Source organism: Anser brachyrhynchus, assembly GCF_964034855.1.
Source record: "Anser brachyrhynchus genome assembly, chromosome: 5".
Taxonomy (NCBI): Eukaryota; Metazoa; Chordata; class Aves; order Anseriformes; family Anatidae; genus Anser; species Anser brachyrhynchus.
The window spans coordinates 51,249,628-51,275,444 of NC_137699.1; the positions used below are offsets into that span (position 1 = coordinate 51,249,628).

At 39.4% G+C, this 25,817-nt stretch overlaps 1 protein-coding gene across 16 annotated transcripts in view; it reads left to right on the forward strand.

Moving 5' to 3' along the window:
* TUNAR (transmembrane neural differentiation associated intracellular calcium regulator) overlaps positions 1-25,817 on the forward strand; it is a 163,598-nt gene that overhangs the window by 36,980 nt on the left and 100,801 nt on the right. Inside the window, exon 1 of one of the 16 annotated variants that reach the window (XR_013951986.1) lies at positions 5,687-6,156. The exons of 14 other annotated variants lie outside the window; for them this stretch is intronic. The gene's annotated coding sequence lies outside the window, so the exon portion shown is untranslated. Of the gene's footprint in view, positions 1-5,686; positions 6,157-25,817 lie in introns of those variants that run through there. One more of the 16 variants, XM_080594298.1, reaches the window with a different exon arrangement.

A 25,817-nucleotide genomic window follows, 5' to 3' on the forward strand; every position in this document is an offset into this window, starting at 1 on the left:
AAGCCCAAGGAGAAAAGATAAAGCTACACTTTGATCAACTAAGGTCCCTGCAGTATTACACACTTTAATATAAATAGATCTTTAAACTTGGAGAGATTTTGCAAGATGGGTCAGATACTTCAAAGATAACTATCTCCCTGTGAAGAATAAGGAATCCGTTCCTCTGGAATACAGCGAGCCTTAAAATACACGGGTCTCCAAGCACATGAGTCATCCTATGGATGTGAAACCATCCAGAGAATACTGAAGCACAGACAGGACATCTGATGGCATGAGAAGAAACGTCAAACAATTGACGCAAAGTGAGAGAATAATGAATGCTAAGATTAATATTTCAGCAGCCTATTTAAAATCATGTTATTACAGTGCTTGAGGCATTAAATTTGCTGGGCTGACTAGTGTGGGGAATCAGTTTATTTTAAACATTCTGCAATCTTAGAGAACTTGCAAAAGTTTTCAACCAAACTAATGCATTATGCATCTGAAATGGGCAGAAAAAAATGTGTAAATACTGAACACAACAAAAATTGATAGAGGAGTAGAAAAGATTGGAGTTGAAAAATGGATGCTCTTCTTATTTCAAGGAGATGGAATCATGTTGAGTTTCTTTTGCTTTTGCTGTTATTTCTTTGCAAATAAGAACACCTGGGAATTTCATCATGAGATTTCTCAAGGTTATTCAGGAAATATTTTCCCACTGGTTAATGATAATCTGCAAGGCAAAGACTAAATCATCAGTTTGTAGGAGGCCAGAAACAGAGGCAGTGGCTCAGTAATTCCAGTCCATGCTATTGATAAGCAATGAAGTGTACATCATGGCTTCTGAAATGGAGCAAGAGCAATAATACCCTCCACATGGGGTTACTTGCTGTGGATTCCCAGCTGGAAGAGACTTGTGGAAGCATAATCATAGAATAATTTAGGTTGGAAAGGACCTTTAAGATCATCAGGTTCAACCACAAGCTACAGTCTACCCCAGGTCCCAGCAGAAACAGCTCTCCCATCTTCCATGTTCCTGGTGTGAGAGGACACAGGAGGGGGCAAACATTAAAAGGCAGCCTGACCAGCATTCTTATAGGGCTTATTTGTGCTACAGCAAGGGCTGGAGCAGAGACCTGTTGTATTCATTAAACATAGGGAACAACCTCTTGCTGTTGCTACAAACTGGTTCTTAATGCTAAACCAAAAGGAGCTAGTCTCCATCTTACTTCTTATCAAGGAATGGCTTGGTTTTGCTTTTTCAGCCTCTAGGCTGTTGTGTTTGTGCATAGAGCCCCATGGTTTGGGTGACCTCACAACAGAAAGCCTTGGGCTTTAATCCTTCCCTCCTTTCTCTCCTTCTGTCCTCCTTGCTCCCTGGACGAAAGAACAAAACCTTCCCTTTTCCAGCTAAATAAAACAGCATCCTCAAAGGCATAGACAAAAAACAGCCTAACAAACAGCTAAAACCTGGGTATATGCTATACATGGTGTTTCATATGTTCTGTAAGAAACTTTTGCTTGCAAAAGCTCAACTTTAACCTATTTGCAGTGTTTACACTAGAGGTTTAAGTTTGGTTGCTAGACATCACAGTTCGAAAGAAAGGGGTGGGGGGGAAATCCATATTAATTATTGAAGAACCTGAGTGTGTCTGATGTCAAGGAATCTTCAGTGTAGCAGAGCTTGTGTGCTGGAAGTTTTAGATAACTATGTTTTAATGTCTTCCCTGTGTAAATAATGAAGTGAATTCTGTAAGAGACATGGCCTTGAGGTCACTGAATGTTTTCCTTCCAGCTTCCCAGTTGATGTCTCTGTAGCATGAAAGGGGACGTGGAGGTGAAAGAAGAAAGAGTGAAAATATTAGCTGTGAACCAAAACTTTGGTAACCATTTGTAAGCGCTGAGTTCAGCTAGGAGGGATGAAGCAGCTTCTGCCACAGAAATACCCATGCAGCAGGTAGTAGATGCTTTCTCCAACATTGCAGTGCTGGTGCCTGGAACCCCACCTCAGCTCCAAGCTGGTGGGAGGACTGTGGTGGAAGCAGGCAGAGCCCCAGTACATCATTCCCATGACATCTGCCTCCTTTATGTTGCAATATCTTACCCTCCTGGGAAATGGTGCAGGAAGCTGAAAACAGAGTCTTCATAGACTGGCATCAAATAGGAATATTCAGTAGGCTCTGTATCTATGGCAAGCTTGCTCAAGGAAAGCTTGAAATAGTCATAGTCTTGGTTGTGATGTACTATAATGAGGTGTTTTCAGGTTTTCCAATTGCCACACCTGTTTCTCTGTTGGCCAGGTGGCCCATTTGAAATCATCTCATCTGAGTTATACCTCCTTACTGTCAGCATGCATTTTGTCTGAACCTCTTAAATACAGCCCTAGAGTCCTATCCAACCTTTAATTCCTGAACACAGCCTACTTATTATTCACCTTGCTGTTAATTCTCTGACACAGAATTTCTTCAGGGTGAGATTTTTTTGAGTCTTACTTATGGAGTTCTTCAAAGCTTCTTGTCTAATCTTTTTTCTTTCTGTATTGGGGGACTTTGTTTCACAAACTTGTTAAGATCTGATTGTGGAACAAAACACTAGCAGTCATAACCACTGAGATAGTGAAGTCTCTGTAGCCTAATTAAAAGTAAGCTCTAACTGGAGCCTGTTTGGGTCAAACACCCCGGTGTAATCTCATAGCAAAACAACTGCTTTGTTAGTGGATGTCTGTAGTGTTTCAGTGACAAAGTAGATCAGGTTGTCCCATGTTTGATCAGCCCACATACAGTCAACATGGGGATTGCAGTCAGGATGGGTTGGTATGTGGGCAATCACCCCATCTCTCCACCAAAGCTGGGGGTAGGACATCGCAAAGGCACGCACCTGGGGACAGGCTAACATCAGGCTAATCTCATGCTGAAGCTATACAATCATCTCTTTTCATTGTATGCTTAATGCCTTCTGTTAGAATAAAGAATGTGACTGCATAAGTATTTATGTTATACCAATGCCTAATTCTGGAAGTTTAAAGCTGCAAAGGTAGAAATACAAGTCTTCCTTTCTTGCCTTTAGCTATCTTTTTGCCTTACTTGTACTTCTTGATGTAATGATCCAAAGAGTCGGGACAATGTATAGGTCTAGAATAGAGCAGCATGTGGCTTTTTACTGTTCCTATGATGTATTGCCACTTGCAGAAACTGCAGCCTGGATTAAGAGAAGAGAGAAATTGTTGAGTGTGACAGGTCAGGTGTAGTCCTGGTATTTGCAAAGAATTGTACGTTGGGATTCGAATTGAGCCATAAATCCTCTTTGGTTGCCCTTATAAAATCTTATTTCTGCCTGAAAAGCTCTCTGTTTAAAAATAACAGGAGACTGTGAGTATCTACCCCTCATCCCCAACAAAACAAAACCTCAAACCCACAACCCAGGGCAGTTGTGATCATTTCTGAAAATACCTGAAGTCTATCTTCTTAAATACCTGTTTTACCCTTGCACTAGTTGAGATTTCTCCAGTCATTGGGCTGAATGTCCAGGGGTCTAGGTTAAAGAGATGGAAAAAATGAAAATGCCCAAGGGAGTTTGCTGGGTGGAAAGTTTATCTACACACATAGATGAGGTTCAAGGTTTTACATAGGCAATTTCAGATGAACTGTATATTACTGGCTATTAATACACCTCTTCTATCCATTTACTTAGTGCCCATGCCTTTGGTACATGGGATCTGGATTCCTAACCCACTTTGCTTGGTTTGTTATGCACTGTTGAATGCTTTCTGTGGTTTTTATATTCACTTCAATGTTTCAGGAAAGGAAATAATCCAGGATATTTTTTCCCTTGTCTATTAAGTTATTTGTGTTGATAAATTAATAAAGGAGGTTTGAATGGGACGTGATAAGGTGGTGTTTTGTCAGAGGTAGCAGAGCTAAACTGTTACACATCCGAAATGTAACCCATAGCAGGGGACAAACATGTATTACCTATGTTTACAATAGGATTAAATCTAAACCAAATGTACTAAAATTAAACATAAAAATAATAAAATGGTCTTAATTCCTCAAATTCTCCAAATATAACTGATACTTGTCAAAATACAGCATTACTATATCAATAAGAAAAAGCTTATGGAATATCTGGATCGTGAAAGACCACTTAAAACAATATTAGGCATCTATAGCTTTATGTATCAATAAATACTTATGCTTTTAAGAGACCTTAAAAGCTATTGTAGGCTATGAAAACATTAGTTGCTGTCCAGAACAACAGTATCAGAAGCACTGATTCAGTAAAATGTGTAACACAAAACCCTTAGAGTAATAAAAAATATAATAAAAACTGCCAGTGTCGTAGTAGTTTAAAAAGTGCCTTCAAGCTTAAAGCCAAGACCACGTAGTTAGAATAATGACTTAAGATATGAGAAATTTATGTTCAGTTCTTTGCTTGCTTGTGGATTTTCTGCGTGACCTGTGTCTGTGGCGCTTGGCTCCTGCACGCTGGTGCAGATGCCTGGCTGAATCTCTGCTTTGTGAGGCTGCTGCCTGTCTGCTCAGCCTGGGTCACGAAGTGCATGCGTACTTCTCACTTCACTCTTGCAGGGTGTTAGTGGTATCGGCTCCAACTAAAAAGTTGGGGATTTATGTATTTAATTTTGCAAGTGTGATGGGCACAGACAATGACAAATGGACCGTGTTAAATAATGGTAACTCAACTGGACTCCAAAATAGGGGTGATATTCTCTTCCCACTTCCCACTGCAAAGTGCTTGTGGTCTGTAATGGGAGCTATATTATACCAGAGATGATTTTTCTTGGTGGTTCTGAATACAGGTTTATTTTCCTATTGAAGTGGTACTTAGTCATGCGAAATGTCTTTTTGCTTGAGTTCAGCTGGCTATTAGTCACCTCTCCTTGCAGCTTGCTGGCTTTATGTCTACGTCTGCATCTCTGGAGGTGAAAGATGCCACTGCCATGGCTGGGAAAGCTCTCTGTCAGCTCATGAGGTGCCATTCCTACTGAACATTCGGGGCTTGCTCTCTGCCGGTCACATCACACACAAGATGAAGCTACAGTTGGTAGGAGGTTGTTGAAGACGAGCTGCCTGAAATGGAGAGTTGGGATTAAAGTGTGTGTGTAGGTGCAGGAGTTGCAGGAAAAAAATATTTCCACTGACAGACGTTTCTGGGTTAGATCGGGGGTGCTTGATCACCAATAACTCAACCTGTTCTCTTACCTTGATGCTCACAGAATGGCAAAGAAAGAATGTACCAAATGGTTTAACACTTTAACACCAGCCAGTCATAGATGATGTCTAGAAAAACTTAAAATCCTACTTGCCTCGATGATTTCCCCAAGCAGTTATTTCCATTAAAATCTTCCACAGTAATTGTAACAACTCAAAATTCTGTAAGAGTTTTTACATATTTTTAGGATTTAAATTGCGGCCAGTGAGAAGCTGCTAAGCAGATTTAGTTGCACAGGAACAACACGAACAAAAGCAAGTTTTCATCTGCATATTAGGACTGCCTGGTTTCAACCTAAGGCTGGAGCTAATTCTTTCACATTTTTCATATTCATGACTCATTTTCAGTTGAAGCTGCCTGATAGAAATTCAAAACTTGCACTGTGTTTAAGCATATGCAGTAGTAAACAACTTACGTCAAAATAGTAATTAAATAATTTCTGACAATAATCTCTGCTGAGACAGACATGGCACTGTAAGAAGCCTTCCACCAGTTGTTCAAGCAACTTGTGGTCTTTTGTTCCCCATTGGGCTGGCCAATTTTAATTGGGGACGGAACACCAAGAGTTTTCTTGGTCACTCATCACACCTAGGTATGAGGGTGAAGCTGGAGGTTGCCTTAGGCTTGCCTACAAGGATGCTTGTCAAGAGCCCTCTCATGAGGCATCTTTCAGTTCCTTACCCCAATTTGTGAATTGTGCCAGTGAACTCGGGTTCATTACTTCTCTCTTCCACTTGGAAAGATGCACTGTACTTTTTCTTTCTTCAGACAGCTTTGCAGTCTGTATATTTGGAGGAAGGGGATGAAAGCAAATAGTACGAAGTATCAGAGCCACGTTCATACTGGTGAATTAGGCTAAAAGCAAAATTCCATCTTTGGATCCCACCACAAACCCCAGGGGGAGGGAGCCCAAGGTACCTGGTGGAAAGGTGGCAAGCGAAGAGAAAGGTAGGAGCTGGCAGACTGGAAATGGTTATTTCGGGTATGTGAGTTTTGTGATGCTTAAGTTATTCTGCCTTGTTAAAAAGAGCGAACTATAATGTGGAGAGTTGTTTCAATGTAATTGTGAAGTCTGGACTAGCTGGGCTCATGTGCTTGGGGTGACTTTATCGCTTTAATGTACAGCGGTAGCTGCTGGTGTTGGAGTGAAAAAATTTGCAGAGTGAAAGAAAATGAAGATAGGACACTGTGTAGAAATCTTGCATTGTGGAGGCCATTTGGGGATTTCCTCTGTGGAAGACTGTGCTGCTCACAATGCTGCAGCCTCCTGCTGCCAGCCACGACAGAGGCTGCTACTGAACTGAGAATGAATGCTGGGGCAGGAGCAGCTCCTGTCCCCAGGCTAGTGGCAGTGTGCATGGGACATTGCCACCCAGCAAGAATTGACAGACTAAAACTCAGTTCAGTGAGACTGTAAGAAGGTTAAAATGAAACTGGTGGACTAAACTAGTGATTAACTGTCTAGATGAAAGGATTGTGAAGCAATATTATATAACGTTTGCATTCCAAAAATATTTTAGTTGATGTCTCTTTTTTTTTTTTTTCTTCTTCTTCTTTCCACGTGTGTTTGTTTAAATACTTGCTGGCAGGCTAAATTTTTTATGTTTGAAATTGGGGTTTCTTGATTTGGGCCTTTGACCACTGTTTTGGAGGCAGCCCAACGTCTAGTTAAGCCTTCATTACTGCTAGTGGAAGGGACTGAGGGATATGAACTTGTAGGATATCCTACTTCAAATTAAGTGATGGTGACTTTTTTTTCCTTGCCATGAATAAGGCAAGCCAATAGGGAACTGTGGTGTGTTCTGAACATTTTTTTTTTCCTTAAATATTGAGATCAAGGAAGCTCCCCCAACCATTTATAAGCCCTTTCTACTTTTCACTGTCTTCCTTTCTGGATGTTAGCATTATTATTAGCTGATCACAAATTTCAGCAGTGAGTTAGCGTGACAGTGGCTTAGTCTGCAGGAAGTAGGTCAGGGATGCTCAGCACTCTGCAGGACCCTTTTTCACTCCTACTCAGGGAGAGAAAAATCTGAGCATGCAAGAAGCTAGAGGGATGATAAGTCTGTCTGGAAACAACACTTTCACTGGTTTGTACTCTCTGACTGGTCCGTCAGTGTGGTGTAAAGTGTGTGATTTGAGTGAAATTTGGTATTGGGAGAGACAGGAGGAGGTAGTTCTTGCATCCTTTGTCTGCGTCCATCCACCTGTTAGTGAAGTAACATTGCAGATCTGAAAATGCAACAGACACCCACGATGTGTCTGTGTATGTTTGAAAGCTATAGATTTATTTTGTGAAAAGGCTTTTCTCAGGTTGAGAAGCTGATGTGCATGTAAACAGAGGTAGCATTTTGGAGTCCTGAATATCATCTCCAGTGACACCAACTTGTTGCAGCTTTTGCTGCCCAAGCAATGGGAGGCATACAGCCTTAGGTTCAAATATCAACCTTCAGTAGAGAGTACTCCTGGAACTCCTCTGTCATCTTCCAAAAATACTAATAAAATATAGGGAACAAGAGAAAACAAAGGCATCATTCTTTACTTGGTATACTTCTCTGAATTTCCACTACTGTCTAACACTTTATCCAGCAATGGATCATCCCTTGCTTGAGGCCCTTCCACTCCAGTGGACTTGTAGTATGAAGCCCCGTGCAATGGAAATGTCTGGGCAATTGGCACTGAACCAGGGCATTTCCTCATAAAAGCTGTCATGAAGCCTCTCGGTTTATCTGTTGCCATGGGGACACCACTTACTTTCTTTGGAGAAATTTTTGGGCAACATGCAATGTAAGCAGGTATAGCTTTAGATGGCTGAAATTTAAAATAAACTTATTACAAAGCTACTTTCTTGTGCTTTGCTTGGCAAGCTAAGGCATTATTTATTCTTCTGTAGTACAAGCTCCTGGCAAAAACTATCTAGGACTGTGACTTCAAAATCTGGAGACTAACGAATTACTTCAGTAAAGATTTCGGTATGCCATTTGACACACCACAAATTGCTCAGCATATTTAATCCTATTAACGGAAGCTGAGAGATGTGATCCTTTTATGCTTAGAATCAACAAATGTTGCAGCTCAAACCATGCTTATCTCAAACAGCTAACTAAACAGGCACTGAGAACTGAATCTGATGGTTGGCTCCTTGACTTGCCAAAATAAATATAGATAATGCCATGTGTTCGGAAATTGCCAGAGTGAAATCCGGCTGCTGTTATTTTTTTTAAAGAATCACTAAAATGTTTGTTTTTTTTGTATAACTCTAGGCTTGTTTGTGGTTTCTCGCTTTTTTTTTTTTTTAAGGCTGAAGTATTAGCAACACTCTCACTTGCTTAATTAATGCAGAAGCTTCCACTTTTTTTTCTACCTCTAAGTAAGATGGAGACCCTGCTATTGGATGAGCTCTAATATTTTAAAGAAAATTATATTCCTTAAAAAATACTATATTAAATACTAACAAGGTTACAATGTCAAACACTCAAAATTTAAGTAATAAAGTTATTATACCTTAGGTGTCCAGGGCAGTTTCTTTCCAGCACTGCTGGGCACTCTTGCTGGGAGGCAATCTTCAATTAACTGTGTGTGTACACTTTTTCCCAAAACTTGATAGTACTCCTTTAATAAGAGCTTTCATGTATAACCTCTTAAGGATTTCAAAATGATTAATTCCTTGTTCTTCAACTGTATGATATCTTCCATTTTGTCTAAGGGCGTAAAGAACAGAAATGAGAAATTATCTGTGGAAGAGCTGTAGAAGGAGATGGTACACCTCCCTGCTTGGATACAGCAGAGGAACAGTGAGAGACAGAGATCTTGGCTTCCCCTGGCTTGAACAGGCATGGGCACTGATGTTTTCACCCCAGCTCCTCAGATGTGTTCTTGTCTCCTTGGCCTGTACTTTTCATCATGACTTTCATGGCTTTTCTCCTTTCACTCCTTTAGACATTGATCCCAGTCTTGCCTCACTTCCATACCAATCCAGAGTTCCTAAAGTTTCTTTTAGGATGTTTTGTGCTATGTGCCCCTGCCTCCATGCAATTCCTGTTCTTGTTGTTTTACAATTGATATTTGCAGGTTTCAGAAGTTAAAATGAGCCTTTGGACTCCTTTTCAATTGAGCGATATCACCCTCCTCTAAGAAATAAATATCCATAGAGGTCAAACATAATTAGTGTTGCTTCTTCTACTTTGAAATCTCCAACCCTAATGAAAGTAAAACAAATACTATAAACAATTTGGGTGATACACTTGGTTGTTATCTTAGTGTTTTTTTGTTTGTTTGTTTGTTTGTTTTTTTTAGGCAAATGTTATCTACATAATTAGGGAATATACTAAGAATCATAGTTCAGGTTGGAAAGGACCTTCAGAGGTCAACCACTCCAATGCTCTGATCAGAAGCAGGCCAGACTGGATCAGGTTGCTCTAGGCTATGCCCAGTCGTGATCCTGCATGCCTGGAAGCCTGTGGATTGCTTCAGAATTTCTGGGACACCCTAGGCCTGCTGAAGACTTAACTGTGACTCTGCTTTAATGGGGTGAAACAGGATACCCGAATGAGTTTTGGAGTAGGTAGAGGGGGAAAAACCACAGGTAAGCATAGGAAAGCGTACTGCAGCTTGCTCTCAGAGAAAAGACAAGAATAAACCTTAAATAAATGAAAAAAGTGGGGATGGAAGCCTGTGGGTTTTTTTTTTTTGGTAGGTGTTGTGATTTTTCAGGTGAAAGTACCTGACTCTGTAGGTCACGCATCATTGCCAAGGAATTTCATACCCTTCCCAGAAAACTTACCCTAAGCCACTACTGCAAGCTGTGGGTATTTCCTGAAGAGAACCCACAGTGTTTCTAATGCCTTTTGTTGCATGTGCTGCAAGTCTCCCATGGTGTGATGTAATGCAACATGGCATGTGGTGTTATAAATAGAAGGATGAGATCTTTCAAAAACCTGCCTGCCAGGCAAACTCACTTTTTTTTTTTCTTTGAAGGGTTTTCTAAGCTCTTAACTACCCTCCCTTTTTCCAAAAGGTACCTTTTGCTCTTGCACCCTCCTGCTCAGGTTACCTGGGTTGTGTTAGAATGGCTTTTTCTTCCAGTTTCTTTCTGTTGGTCAACAGCTCAACAAAGCCTCCATAAGGGCAATGTCTTGCTTCTATCAGCTCCTGCCTCTCCTTTAATCCGTGCCTATGCATTTCTAATTTGCTTGTTGCTATGGGCAAGATGTTAATTTTAGTAACCTTGTGTAATTACTCTGAAGTCACTGGAGTGACATACTCATGTACAGTATATCACCAATCACAATCTGTCCTTGTGTTGTCTTAATGCATTTTTTTGCTTGTTTTCTAACCCCCTGCCAGTAAGATCAATCTCTGTGGCTTTAACAGCAATGCTACTGTTAGAATAATATTCAGATGATGTTTTAAATAGGCTGTGGAGTCATAGTTACCAACATGACGATGCATGAGCAGATCCCTAGGCTTTCTGGCAGTGATGCTGCACTGCAATTTCATGGTCTCCAGCTTGTTCTGTGCTCTCCAGAAGAGTGCTGGGTTACTATATTTATACTGATCAGTTACAAATACTGCTTACCAGCATTTATTTCTAGAACTGTTTGGGTTTACAGACAGGCTTCTCCTGTGTGCCTGACCAAGAATAGTGCCTTTTAGCTGTATCTTGTATAAGAGCTGAAGGTCATATATCAATTGCCGTCTAGTAGTCATTAGTCTAAAACATCAGCTGTAAAGCAGGACTAATTGGGACCCCCCTCTTTTATGTGTTTCATATTCTAGTTTGGGACATAAAAGGGACAGAAAGGGCCTTTTTTTTTTTCCACAAGCAATTATTAGTAGTTGACTATTTGCCTTTCTTGTAGGATAGTGATATATTCTTCTGTGCTTCTTTGAACACAGTGTCAGAAATCTAGTGTCTTACCTGTAGTAGTTCAAATTCATGTATAACATGCCTGCAACTTTGACATGGTGTGATTGTTGCAAAGCATGTTGCTTCTGTTGAATAATGATAATAAAACAAATCAAACAAACCAACAAGACAAACAAAAAAATCCAAACATATTGTAGTACCTCTTCCTGATGTCTCAACAATTTCAGCCAACAAAGGGCGTGTTCGTACAAGAAGAGAGCACTTTGGCATTTGCTACCTTTTGGTGGAACTATGCAGAAGTGTGCATGCAGAAGCAACTGAGGTATTTTACAGAGGAGAGGCTGTATCAGACTTCACGTTGTTTCCGAAGTGTGAGGAGGAGCCGTCAAATGAACCAACAAATAACTGGCTTGTTTATTAACTTTCCACTGATAGTGAATCCATACAAAGGAAAACATTAAGCAGGGAAAATGTTAGCACATGAATGCCGCAGCGAGTTGAATCTCCACGCATTGTGTCTGGCTCAGTAATTTAGGCGAAAACAAAACAGATTCTGCCTAAAGCAACACAGCCCTTGTTAAATTTCACAACTCATGAAACATTTGAAGTGCTATAGTGTTACAAATTAAAAGCATGTTTATATGCTTGATTAGACGCAGATTAGAGAATAGTGAAGTCTTTTTTATTTACTCTTGATCTTTCCACCTATGTTGAAACATGATCCTTTATTAAACCTTACCTGCTGTTGTGCTGTCTTGCCTCTGGTTTGGGGAGTTCCCATTTGGATCTGCTGCATGGAGTGCCATTTTCTTTTTGTCTGCTTTAAGGGATGTTCTTCAAATCAGAATTTCTTCTGTCTTAATTTGTTCTCTTCCAGTTGCAAGAATTTATTTCTGTCCATGCTACAGAAAAGCAGTTTGATTAAGTAATGAAAACAAATGTTGCTCTTCCAACACAGAATATTTTTCTTCTAGATATAAACTAATGTGCTCCTAGAAGCACCAGGCTGCTTCTGAATATAAACGTTGTGTACCTTATCGGAAACAAATGGATCTACTGTGGGCTCCAATCCAACACATTCTGGACTTCAAAATTTGTACAACAAATTATGGATTTCTGCAACTGTTTAGTTGATAGCCAGGAAATAAGTGAGGGGGAGAACCAGGTGCTACAGTGTTGTCTTTTTTTTGTCTTTAATTTCCCTTATTGGAAAGAAAAACACCTCATAAAAGTACAAATACTGTAAGAAAGTGCATTTGCTTATAAAACCTACGTAAGTAAAGGACTCTTAATCACTGGTATCTTGTCTCTCATTGTTGACTGATAAATGTGAAGAGGGGACTAAACGAGCCAAGTGTGTACTTGTGTTTTTTTTGAATCCTTAATATTTATAAAAAATGAATTCTGTATTTGTGACCACATTGAAGCCTGGCTTCTACAATGCAATGGAATCTGAAATTAGGCATGGCTTTAATAATCTCCTGGGGTGAAAGAATAATTCTGCTAATTGCCTTGTAACATGACATAAAGAACAGTGGAAACACTTATTAGAAAGGTGTGAAGAAACCGAACACCACACCTTTGATAGAATCCAATAACAGGAAGTATCTGAGGTGTCTTAAGATGTCTCTAAGTTCTCCTATCTTCTGAACTACACCACTGCTTGCCCTTAATTGTGCAAGAAGCTGGTACTGGAAAGAAAAGAAGATATATCTGCAGATGGTACAATGATTTTGGATCAGTCAACTATCTCATAAACTATTAAGACAAATCCTAATGAAAAATTTTGCATCTTTAAAAAAAAAAATAAAATCTGACGCTTTCATAGGCTTGCTCTTCTACAACATTACTGAAGGATACCCTTGTACTGCAAATCCAAACCTAGGAGCTTCACAGCACAACTTTTTTTTTTTTTCCTTCTGGAAACACATTATTCCTTATGGTACACTTGTTCTCTTCTAATGTGTCGGGCTGCAGCCTGCAGTAAAGTGGCTTCACAACCCCTTTGAGAATGCTGGAAATCTACAGATGAATAAAAAAAAGGAATTACTTTAAAATCAAATGGTATGTTTGGGACAATGCAAACTTGGGAAATCCATTCTCAGTCATCTAGGTTGCCAGAGACTCCAATACATAAATTTTCTTGGAGGAAAAACAATTATGTAGTGATGAAAAGTAAATGAAGGAATTCAAGGCTGATGATATGTAGTGGCTATTTCATGTTTTTACCTCTGAACCATGGAGATGGTCAGAGGTTATCTTTTGCAAAGAAACATTATGGAAAGGGGGATACAAAAATATTGTTAGGAGCCATCTCTTGGCAAGTGCTAGCAATAAACTTCTGACTCTTCTGCTTTTTTTTTTTTTTTTTCCCCCTCTCCTGTTTCTGTATTGAGTCCCTGGTCATGCAGTGACAGCAGTGGTGGCAACTGCTGCAGGAACTCAGTATGCTTGTGTTTTAAGTGAGGCTGTTTGAGGTGTCAAGCATGACTGGCTGGCTGCCTGTGTCTTCATGGTAGTTTGCCTATGTACAATTGTGCTGTAGTGTGTTGTTTTTTTTTTTAAAGCTTTATTAATAGGGAAAGTCTCCATACTTGATCAAATGATAAATGTTAAGGACATATTCTACACCTTACTACAGTACACATGGTCAGCATCCTTGAAGTAAGTGATGAACCAGAAAATTTTTCATTTATTAAACCATGGTGTACATTGCAGCTGTGTAATGAAATTTATTCCTTGCAAAGCTTGTTTGAGAGCTGTGTTCTGGAATTTGTGTGCAATTCTTTCACAGTTGTCCTTCAGCTTAATGGTCTTGCAGTGCAGCTGAACTCAGCATGGAGTAGACATTCTTTTGCCTATAGATATCTTGAACACTGGAACAACTGAGATGTGAGCTTATGTATCTGTCTGTAAGCAGAGAGGTGAAGTGGAGTGTGTCTCTGCTCCAACCTGCTCCACACATGCCAGACTTCTCCCCAGTGGAAGTCAGTCTCCCACTACCTTTGCACAAATATTATAAATAGGCCAGCTATACTCAAAATAGTTCTGATATCAGAATAACCTTTCTATCAAGATTATTGGGTGCAACTGAATGAAACACACATTAGTTTCTTTTTTTAAGTTTCCTGAATTTCTTTAGAAATTGTTACTAAAGGAGCAGTTGTTTTATCATCCTGTAGATTCCTGATAGAATTAATTAGCTTCTCTCACCACGGAGAATCAATGCAATAAACTATTCTTGAGACCTATCCTGCCAAAGATAGGTGTTTAAAAATGTTCTCTGCATGAGTAATTGTTTTCTATGTTATCTGGAGAGAGAAATAGATTTACATCTCAGAAACAATTGCAGACTGCTAAAATTGCCCACTTTCAAAAGCCAATTATTTTTTTTTTCCTTTTTTCCACCTAAGAGTTCAATTTTGATATGGAAGCTATCTTGAGTCACAGTGATACGGGGTCAGTCTTATCAGAATACATTTTCTGGTCATTCATCACTGTGCTGTGTGGGTCTTGACTTCATTCCCCTCTGCCTCCCCTCACTAGAAACATGTCCTGCCTACTTATTTTCTTAGGCTTTGATTTTCTTTTTGTTATTTTTTTTTCTTTTTGCTATAACTCTCACAACAAATTTGGATGAAATTTCTTTAGTTTTCCCTGCTTCTCCTCCCAGAGTAGGTTTTTCCTGTGTCTGAAACTTCCCCTTAGGTCTGGCAGTGCTGCTCAGGGGTCCTGGGGTTTTAATGGTAGTCTGGGAATTACAGTTCACATTCCGACAGAAAGCCAACGAACCTGCTGGAGGATCTACTGGGGATTTGCCCTGTTAATGAAGGCTAACAGGATGGTGGCTGGTCACCTGCATAATAATAATGTCTACTCCTGGTAATGAAATGGGCCAGTTCTTGTGCTTTTCACCAGTAAGGATGGGACTGTGTTTCCTTCAGGTTCTTTGTCTCCTTTGTAGTTTTTAAGCATGGGAGACTGAATGTTGAACTGGGCTGGTGATTGAATATCATGAATGTTTAGTTCAAAGGAAGACCTTGCTAATGTTTGACTTAATGTAAAATTTATTTTGTGCCCATACACCTATAGGATATATAGAGTTGTTGTTTTGATCTGTGCATGTGCTACCTATAAATAACTTTGAAAAAAATGGTTAAATGCCTTAACTACTGTTTGGAATTACAAAACTGAGTACAACAAAAGTTCAAATGGCTTCTTCATCTCTTATGTACAACTCAGAACACAAACAAGTTCCCAGGCTTTGCTCACAAGAGACCAAAGAGTAGGTAAAAAAAACAGAGGAGGAGAATGCAATACTTTTATGTTCTTTAGCTCTAGACAAACCCACCTTGGTTAAACCAACAGAAGAAAAATGAAACATTAACTTCAAGGGTGGGGTGGGAAAATCTGGAGGTAGATTTGTTTAAATAGTTTTAATGAGAGAGATAATTTATTAACAAAAAAAAATAAATTTTGTTTTATTATACTTTATTATATTTCTGCTCCTCTATTTGTGACTGTGTGCTTTTGATAGGTGAGGTCCTTTGCAGTAAATAAATAAAGTACACAAATGCCCATAAATATTAGTGCTGGATAATGATTTCCATATGGTTAAAATAAAGGAGTATTTTTATCAACCCTTTCTGCTTTCAGTAAATATTTGCCTCCTGAGATGTTTACCATGGCATTTAATAATTTAAAAATATTACACTGTTAAGGACTTCACTCAAGGCTGACATTACAATAGTGAATACAGCAGTATAGAATAGATGATGATCTCTGCTGAGCTTTTCTCCAAAAAGCCAAGGTAGACTAATAAAACCAGGCAGCGAATAGGTAAATGATACAAATGAATTCCTGTTTGAAGCACAACCTGTGCCAGGAAAAGAGTAAAGTGTTCTTCTAAAGTATTTATTTCCTGCTTCATTAACTGCTAAGGGAACAGTCTTCATATGTGCAACTCCAGGGATTTTCTTCTAGATATCTCAAGTAAAAATTTCAGTGCTCTTTTATACTTTTATTATGTGTCATATGTTAAATGAGATCAAATACAATTTTACATTCATATTTAAAATATTAACTAGAGACTGTTCTTTTGTTTATTTTTTTATTTTTATTTTTTTTAAATCTAGAATATCTTTGCTCAACAGGTGTGTTTGAGAGGCCCTGTGTATGAGGGAACTTTCCCTAGTATTGCTTTTTGAGGAGGGATGCAGCATTGACTTCAGTGGAGAGGAGGAGAATGTCCCAAATGGCCTAATAATTGCTTTTGAAATTCACTTGTTCCAATTTTTGATTTCATTTTTCCTAGTATATCTCTAGCAGATGTGGACACTAGTGGAATTCATCTGGCAAGGCAGAATCCAATTGTTATATTTTTTTCCTGCTTTTAATATATGTGCTGCTTCCGCAAAGAAAATGGTGAGTGAGTAAATTTTAGTGACTAAAGAGATACGTATGTGTACAATCGTAACACAGAGATGAAGTTTATGGAGCTATAAAAGAACCTTCTGAAGGAACAAATAATAGGAAAGGAATACACAAACTGTCATGGCTTGTTATGAGTATAGCTGGGGAAAGCTTCCCAGTATCAGCTGTAAAAGTAGGCAGTGAGATCTGCCCAGATTACTGTCTGACATGTTCCTACAGGGGAGGAGGATGGTGATGGAAGCTGGGCTCACTTTTAAATAAGCACGCATACAGTCGGTATGGAAGAGATTTTGATGAATTTGTTTTAAAGAGAAGTGTGCTCATAACAGTGTGCTGTATTGGAAAACTACATTTTTTCTTGCCCAGATGGGGGCTGAATCCTTTTGGTGTCCTTTAGACCACAATGAGTTGATTTATGATGCCAAGTCTAGAAAATTATGTAGCATTTAAAGTCTCAGAAATCCCGGGACAATTTAATCTAAGAAAAGACCTGCTTGTGTAAGATGGAATTATTAAATGATTGTTCTTCCAGACTAATTATTAAATTATGTTCTTCCAGGCTCAAATATATGGTGGAATATACTTGAGCAAACAAATAAATAAATAAATATTGGTGACATGTCCACAGTATCTCCCACTATCAAAATCCTGGAATCCTATGCAGACACTTTCCTGAGCGTAAGACACTACCTCATGCACCATACGTTATTTCAGAAAGTAGGTAAACCCAAAAACTAAAAAGCCAAATCAAAGCAAACAAAACATCAAAACCAAAACCCTTGCACAGCAGTACTCTCATTTCAAGCATAACTTGGCTTCTAACATTTGTTATCATCATATCCCTCTGATGTTTGCTGAGCAATCGAGTAACATCGCCTCCAAATCCTGTCAGAATTTTCTTTCCTTGTCAGTGATCTTTGAGGGTCATTGTAGAAGAAATTGTATTTGCAGAAATGCTCTGGATCATGTATGTTGTACATTCCCTCAAACACACTTCGTGAAACTTGAACCTTGTTCCCCCTTGAGTTATCAAGCTTTTAATACACATCCCATTTAAACGATGATATCTGGAGTGATTATGCCATCAAGACATGAATTTTGGGCTGTGGGTACTTCCACATGTATGATGTTTTCTGGCAGTCATTATCTGAAAACTTTTTTTTTTTTTTTTTTTTACATAGAAGTCTATTGTTATTACACATCCTGATTTAGCTTGGCTTACACTCCTAAATTTTTCATTCAGTGCACAGATAACATTCGATGCCTTATTGTAAGACATGAAGAGTCCCTATGTATCAAACAAATCAACACCTGTTGAATACACCCAGCTCTTGATATGACTATTTTACTGGTGCTAGACTTGTCATAGTACAAATATAAATGTGTGAATTGATATGGTATGTCTGAAATTACTTTTTTTTTTTTTTTTTTTTCTTTTTCTAAAGAATATTCCTCTGGGGCTTTTATGCATGTCTGGTTTCATCAGATTCAGGGGATATGGAAGTATCACAGTCCTTACCCTACTTACAACATTATTTGATTTATAATAGAAGTTTAGGTTCCACTGATTCTTAGTATATGCTAGTATAAATTTAAAAATATCCACTGGGGGAGGGTTCAAACTTTAAATCTGTATTTCAGTTCCATTGCAGCATAAAATTATTAGTAAAATATAAATGTTATAAACTTTCACCAACCCAGAAACATTGAAGACAAATAGTTTGTTTTCAAGCATCTTAAAATAAATAAATTTTGAAGACTTAGGGATGAGATAGTTTTTCTTACTTCTATTTAATGTAAATGATTTTAAAAACAGATATATAATCAAGTGAGTTTGGTAAAGATGAGAACGATAGTACAGACATCAATACACGGTTCTAAAATTCTTTCCTGAAAATCAGGAAAATATATGTTTTAGATAAGCATATCCTTGCTCAGCGGATCTTTCGTGCTTACTAATAGGATATTGGTGAGATACCGTCTCTGATATTGCCCTACTTTTATCCACAGAGGCATCCCAGAGCACATCAGTTAAATAAGTCTTCCAGCTCTTACCTGTTTTTCACTTTTCAGACATTGATTAGCAATTGAGTTCAGTCCCCAGATGTACGTGTGTTCTTTTTGACCTACTAATCTAAGACATTTCTGAAATATTTATCTGGCTTTAGTAAGAATTCTCATGTAGATATCGTTAATTTAATGTGTCCGTATTACAAACTCTTAAAAAAAAAAAAAAACTACTTGAAAATATGTGGGATAAGTTATGAAACATTCTCCTAGAATAACAACATTTATGCATAAGGAAAAGAATATTTAAAAGGAAAGAAAGAGTGACCAATTCACACATTTTGAGGTGTGTCGGGAATTTTTAGGAGAATATTCAACAGCATATTCCAGTAGATTTACTGCTAGAAGCTAGGATAAGCTAGAGGGGCAGAATGTTTGGTGATTATATTGAGGTTTTCAGAAATTTTGATGCTACTTTTACCTGGGTCACCATAGGTGTTTTCTAAGATGAGGAGCTCAGCTAAAAGAGTTGAAATGGGAGGCCAGTTTCCCAGATGTTGTAATGTGAAGCTTACTCTGAGTTTTCCTAGGTTATTAATAGACGTCTAAATATATGGTATGCCAGCAGACTCAGGCCTGATGTAGGTGAGTGGTGGGTGGCTCCAGATAAACTGGAAAATCCTCAAGTTGGAACAGAAATTTCTGAAATACTTTCCTTTGGATTTGGTACTTAGCTCTTTGGTACATAGCTCTGTTTCTTTCCCTGAAGGAAACTTTGGGACTCACTATATGGAAAAATTATAGGAAGTTTGAATGCTAAAAGATGTAAAGTTGATAACTGAGGGCTCTCTGTGGACTGGAATGTGCACTGTGTCTATCAGCATGGTCAAACAAAAATGTATTATATGCACCTCAAATTCTTAAGTCACCAAGACTAATTTCATTCAACTTTCTTATTTTTGTGTTAAGATTGTCATTGATACTCCTTCTAGACGTGGTGGAGAGAGAGGTATTTGATTGATATGATTGATAGTGCCTATGAATTGAAACTGGAAGAGCTTATCATTCAGTGATTAGTTTCATTGTAAATTAAATTGTAAAATCATATATTCTTTTTTTTTTTTTACAATTATTCTAATTGCAAAATGCATCCTACCCCAATGCACCTTGGTCTTTAGTCAAACTCAAGCCTGACCTTGTACATGAGGTACCTTTAAAATGAGAAATGAGAGGGATTTACTAACAAGATAGGACACCCATTCCCTGCAGCACTGAGTGCTGGAGGGCGTACTTTTGGGGTTGGGTAGTGGAGAGGAGCAGTGCTTCGTGCAGCTCCTTTGTTCCATCATGGCCATATGTCAGACCTGATGACCAGAGTGCTCCTTGCCAGTAAGCACAACAAAGCATCTGTTCATCCCCTGGCTGAAATCAGCTGATAGTCAGGCATGGTGGAGTGAATCGTGATGAAAGTCAGACACGTACACACAGGTACAACAAACAAACAAGTAATTGAAAAGTTTTAAAACAATCATTTGGCTGAGTACAGCTTAAGTTATAAAGCTTCAAATTCTTTTGAAGGGAATTAAAGTTGGGAAGGGGAAAAATATCAAATTACCAGTAAGAGGAATGATTATGTTAATACCTTGTTGAGCTTCCAAGCATACCCTGTGGGATCTCGATGTTTACAGAGCACTGATTAAGCTCTTTCTCTGCTAGGTACTTATGTACTCAAAAAAAAATAATGAAAATAAATAAAAATCAACACAACTATCTTCCCTGAGCCAAAGCTTCTCAGTGCTTGCTAAACAGCACAGATGGAGAAATTTCTGGGACGGGACTTGAACTGAGGAAGCTAAAGAGATGGAGGACAGGAGTGGGGGAAGTCTTGATCACTTAAGAGGTCTGTGTCAATACTTGTTCTTTTGATTAACTCATAGAATCATAGAATATCCTGTACTGAAAAGGAACTAGCAAGAATCATCAGGTTCAACTTCTTGCTCCACACAGGACCACCCAAAAATCAGACGACATGTCTGAGAGACGTGTCCAAATGCTTCTTGAACTCCAACAGGCTTGGTGCCATGACCACTGCCTTGGGGAGCCTGTTCCAGTGCCTGACCACCTCCTCTATGAAGAACTTTTCCTGATATCCAGCCTGATACAATACCATAGGCTAATATTCTGCAACATTTCCTTCAACTTCTCTTCCTTTCTGTGTATAATCTAGGCCACAGATTCATATTTTTGTGATCTGAATACCATAAAGACCTTGTGGCATACGATTAAATAGCTCTAATTCCTGCTAGGCACAAAGACGTTTGTTTTGCACAGCTTTAAAGTCACTCCTGGAAGCATGGCAATATGCATACCTTCCCTTTTCAGGCAAATGCATACTGGATGCCTATAAGAACTCTGTCAGTGTTACAAGTGACCCTGAGCAGCTGGTAAGGGAGTTTTCGGCAGAAGCTCTGCTCAACATTTGTGGGTCTTTGTGGCTCTCAGTCCAGATGGAATCTGCAAAACATTCAGTTGCCAAACTCAAATAAGCCTTTAGTAAGCATGCATAAACCAGGACTTTTCTACGTTTGGAAATAGTGAAAACTTTGGCAGTTTTTCCTGGAAACAGGAAAACTCAATCCCCTTCCAAAATCAAGCTGTTTCTTAAAAGCAAGCAGATTATTATTATTACTTTTTTTTTTTTTTTTTTTGGAACAAGCAAAACTTCCAAGCGTGTCACCTTCAAGGAATGTAGTTGATGGTTTTTTGTTTGTTTGTTTATTTCTTACTTGTGCTCTTTCTATCTCTCTCTCTTTGAACATGGGCAACAAACAGCCATATGATTTTTCTGAGAACTTGCCAAAATTCAGGCCAAGGCAGAGATTCACTGGGGAAATTTCAGTGGCCCAAACAGATGCAAAAAGTGGACTCTGTGAAGGGATGTATGAGATACAGGCAGCACAACAAGTACTGCTTATACCGCATTGATATTGCCTCTGAAGATTAATGGATCATCTATTATAATATTTACACAAATTAAGTAAGCAGCCCTCTGCAAGATGTGAGCTCATGTCCATGAAATGGGGCTTTTAGGATTTTACTATATGCGCAGCCACTGCTGGAAACCTCGTGCCCTGCATAAATGGTAGGTTCTCCCATTGAGATCTTCCAAACCAATCCTGATCTTTTAAAAACGTACAAGCTGTAAAAGCAGATGGGAAAACCCCTAAAAGTCTGATCTTTAGCAGATCGTGAGGCAGCTGGTATTCATAAATAATATTTTATGTATCTCAGTGCACTGACACAGACTAGACCGCCATGTGCCATGCTGGCTGTGAAAGCTAGTTGTGTGATGTAGTTGGGTTGTCATCTTGGGTTAGGAAGATGGGCCTTCCTGTGCCATGATAGTTGGATTGCTCCCCTGGGTGGGCAGGACCCAATGTAGAAGAGCCGTTCTGGGCTTGGGATGAGATCTGGGCAGCCAAAAGAGAGGCTTGTGTGTCTTCTGAGATGCACCATGTTTGTATGTGTGGTAATATGTCTAGCGGGTCTGTGACCAGACCCCCCAGTTGGCTGCCCCAGTGTAAGAGGATTTGTGAGCACCAGTGATGGTAAGGAAGTTTTGGAGACATGGTGAAGATCTTCTCTTAGGCTGGAGTGGGAGTCTTCTGGGGATATTGCCTTGAAGACAAGATACACACTCGGTCTGAATGTGCACTATGGGATTCAGCGTAGTCAAAATCTGAGATTTCTCAGCATCTCTTCAGGGATGCATGCTTACAAATAAGGAATAGGGAGACCTTGTCTCTGAATTGTGGCTATTATCCCTTCTCTGACATAAAACCCATTTATTGAAGCAAAATATACACGTTATAAATGTCTTCTGTGGCAGTATTGCTTATCTTTTATTTTTCTTCTGTGTGTACAATTGTACCAATTTCCTGTACTCATGGGACAGTGATCTGCCTGAAAATTACCTGGCTGTTCAGGAGAGCTAGTCAGACTGTCTGATGTAGAAATAACACTGCTGCCTAGAAGGAAGGGGTATGCCTTGCTAATCTATATAATTACCAAATCTAGATTTCATCAGAAATATCAAGTAGCAAGCTAAGCAGAGTTCTGCCTCCATGATCACTAAGTACAAATCCAAGCAGCCACCAGCCTGTGTGTGCTGGTGTAGGAACCCCAGGCTTTTCTGGCGGTGCTGTGTGCTTGGGAGCCCTTCTCCAGTGATTCCCAAGGCTGCTCTTGCAGATCTGTGCCCTCCAGTCTCTAAGCATATCTTAAGGGCCTCCCTCGCATTCTGTACAGACAGAGGCTCAATGTGATCCATGTCTACTAACATCAATAGGAGCACTCCAAAATCATTTACCCATTGATTCCTCACCCCACTCGCTTATTCAGTTTAAATTCTTCTAGAGTTATTTTCTTATTTATTTTTATTAACCTAAAACCAGATCAGACTTTATCTACAGTTTGATTGCTTTCAGGTTAGTATTGGCACCTGAATGTAAACAATCTCATGTGTCCTGGGGGCAGGTTTGTGGTATATGTCACCCTGCTAAGCAGTCTCCAACAAGACTAGAAATTTTAAAAAGGCAAATGTAACTGGAAGCAAATATCAGCCTAATTATTTGTGATAACATCTGTCATGTATTTAAGGCAAGCCCCTGGAATAAGACAACGGTTTGACTTTTTTTTTCCCTCCCTTTTTTCTTCCTTTTCTCATACTGTTCTTTTGATATTCTTGACCCCTGTGGTCAGAATCAATGAAGACGTTGGAATTCCATGAAAAACACTGAAAGAAATGTGTAGTTAAAATTTCCTGTCATCACTGAGATTCTTCTGTAGGTTGACTTTTTCCTTTAGGCTGATATAGTTCAGGTTTTATGGTAAATCTCACCTGGATGGGTTCGTATCCATGCACATATCAAAGCATCAGCCTGAAGTGGTATTTTTTTGGAAGCCTTTTATAATGAAAAGGAGGCCATGCAGTTTTATTGCCACTACCCATTGAAGCATGGATCCATCAGAGCCTTTTATCGGGAGTTTACAAGTGCAGCGTTACAAATGAGTTTGCTGGCAGGAAGCTGACCCCTCGCTGTGGAAAGCAGAAACTAGTTGTATAATTCAAAACACTGACGTCTGGCCTGCTGGGATTTCCACCTGAAAAAAAGGCTGTCTGAAAAGGGCTTGAAGCAGATAACAGTGGTACATGCAGAACGACAAACCCTGCCTGGCAAGCAAAGCTCGGTAAACACTCACTTCATCAGAGCATCCAGACCTCCGCGTCGTGCTTGGAAGTTTTACCTAATAAGCTCCGCTTTTCAGCAAGGACTTGCTAATCGTTTAAAAGTCAGCATAGAGCACTTGCCATCTGGGATGGGAACTGGCATAGCCACATCTGCATAATGGTCTGCCAGTGCTGATAAGCCTTGCTCAAAATCAGGGCTTTGGTAGCTCAGCAGAGCACTGTAGGGCTGCAGTGGTCCAGACCTTCGCTGCCTTAGAAATGAGTAGTAGCTGGGGCAGAGAAGTTTGAAAAGGTCAAAATGAAATGTGTCAACTCTTAAAAGGGTTGTCCTTTATTTTTAAAGCAAGGCATTTGGGAAGATAAATCGGATTTAAAGGTTCTGGGGATGTTACTAAAATTATCCTTTCGGTGGGGAAAATTTGGGGGTGAAAAACATCCACCAGCTCTGATGTAGAATTGTAAGAAAGGGAAATATAGGAATTGAAGGGAAACTGGAACAGCAAATGTATTTCAGGAACAAAATAAAGACACGAGAAAAGGAAAAAAATAAAACCAGGCAAAGTGAAAACAGTAGCATAATGTGGGGACAAGCTTTTAGGATTAATAGATGTAAACTGAGGGAAAAGGCTTCACAAATTATATTTTTCACCATATAAATAAAGGGCTACAATGTACAGGAAAATTGAGAGGACCACCTTCACGGGTGGTAGAGCCAACGTGTAAGTCTATCTGCTTGCAGGGCACATACCAGTGAGATACATGGAACTGGGGGAAAGCTTTTTATCTTAGAGCCAGAAAATGTTCTTCTGATAGCCAGGCCTCAGTTTTTCAAGGTTTCATAACAAATAATCAAAATTGAATGAAGTTTTTGGCTGGGAGTTGGCTAGTAATTTCTAAGAAAAGATGATGGAATAGTCTGGTGCTTCTGACCTTTTCCATGTGCCACCATGCCTAGGCTCTGAATAAACTGCTGCACAAGCAAGCCTTGGCACAGTAGCTCCTGTCTGCTTACAGCCAACCCATGGATAAAGGTTCGCTGGACCTTTGTTGTGCAGGGCTGTTGGGCTGCAGTGCAATGATAGGTGTTGATGATTAGCATCAGAAATAAAACTTTGATGTTTCCTCACTGAAAAAGGGCATGTGAGTCTGGGAGGAGTACGACAGCATCAAGTTATAATTATTTCTTTCCACAAGTAAGTTGCTTCATTCTATTTTTCCCCCTTTTTTTTTTTTGTAAAAACTATCCTGAGTCAGCATTTTTCTAGGGCTTTTAAAGGCAGATGGGTATTGTAAAAGAACAGCAAGAAAATGAGAAGGAATATAAAACTTGCTTTAAAATGTGTATTTGTTGTTAATGTCTTCCAAAGATGATTCTTATTTTTGTCCACGTTCAGAGACCTCTGGGCAAAGTGTATTTGTCTGCATGTCTCCACATCTCTATGTGCTGAGCAGTACGTGTGATGCAAGCCCAAGTGTGGCACACCACTGACTGAATAGCAATGTCTGTATAATTTTCCTTGCACATGAGGCAGGGATTTCTCATTTCATACATCAGTAGAAGCTTGCTGCTGTAAATCTGTGAATACAGATAACCAAATCCTGACTAATGTGCGTTAGTACAGAGAACTTGGGTGTTGTCAAGTTTTGCTTTCAAAAGTTTCTTCACGGACCAGGCTGTGTGAGGTGCCAAGCATTTCTAGCCTGTGTATTCATGATGGGAGCACCTTTGGATGCAGGTAAGGTGCTTGCTCAAACCAGCTGTCATGTTGCTGTTTGTAGATGGACAGCTGCCCCCAGAGCCTCTGTGGCAGTTCTGCCTTCAACAAGGATTCCGGGTTGGGATTTGAGCAAGGAATTTGCTTTTGTTAATTATATAAACTGGATCCTCATTAGCATTGCTTCAAGACTTACAGAATCTAATCTTGCAGAAAACAAAAGCAGCTCTTATTCACAGTTCAGTTTAGACCACACCACGTGCTGTAGAAGTGGCCAACACAGATCATCTGCTCCTTCCCCGACTCCTGGAGGCTGGTGATGCTTTACATCATT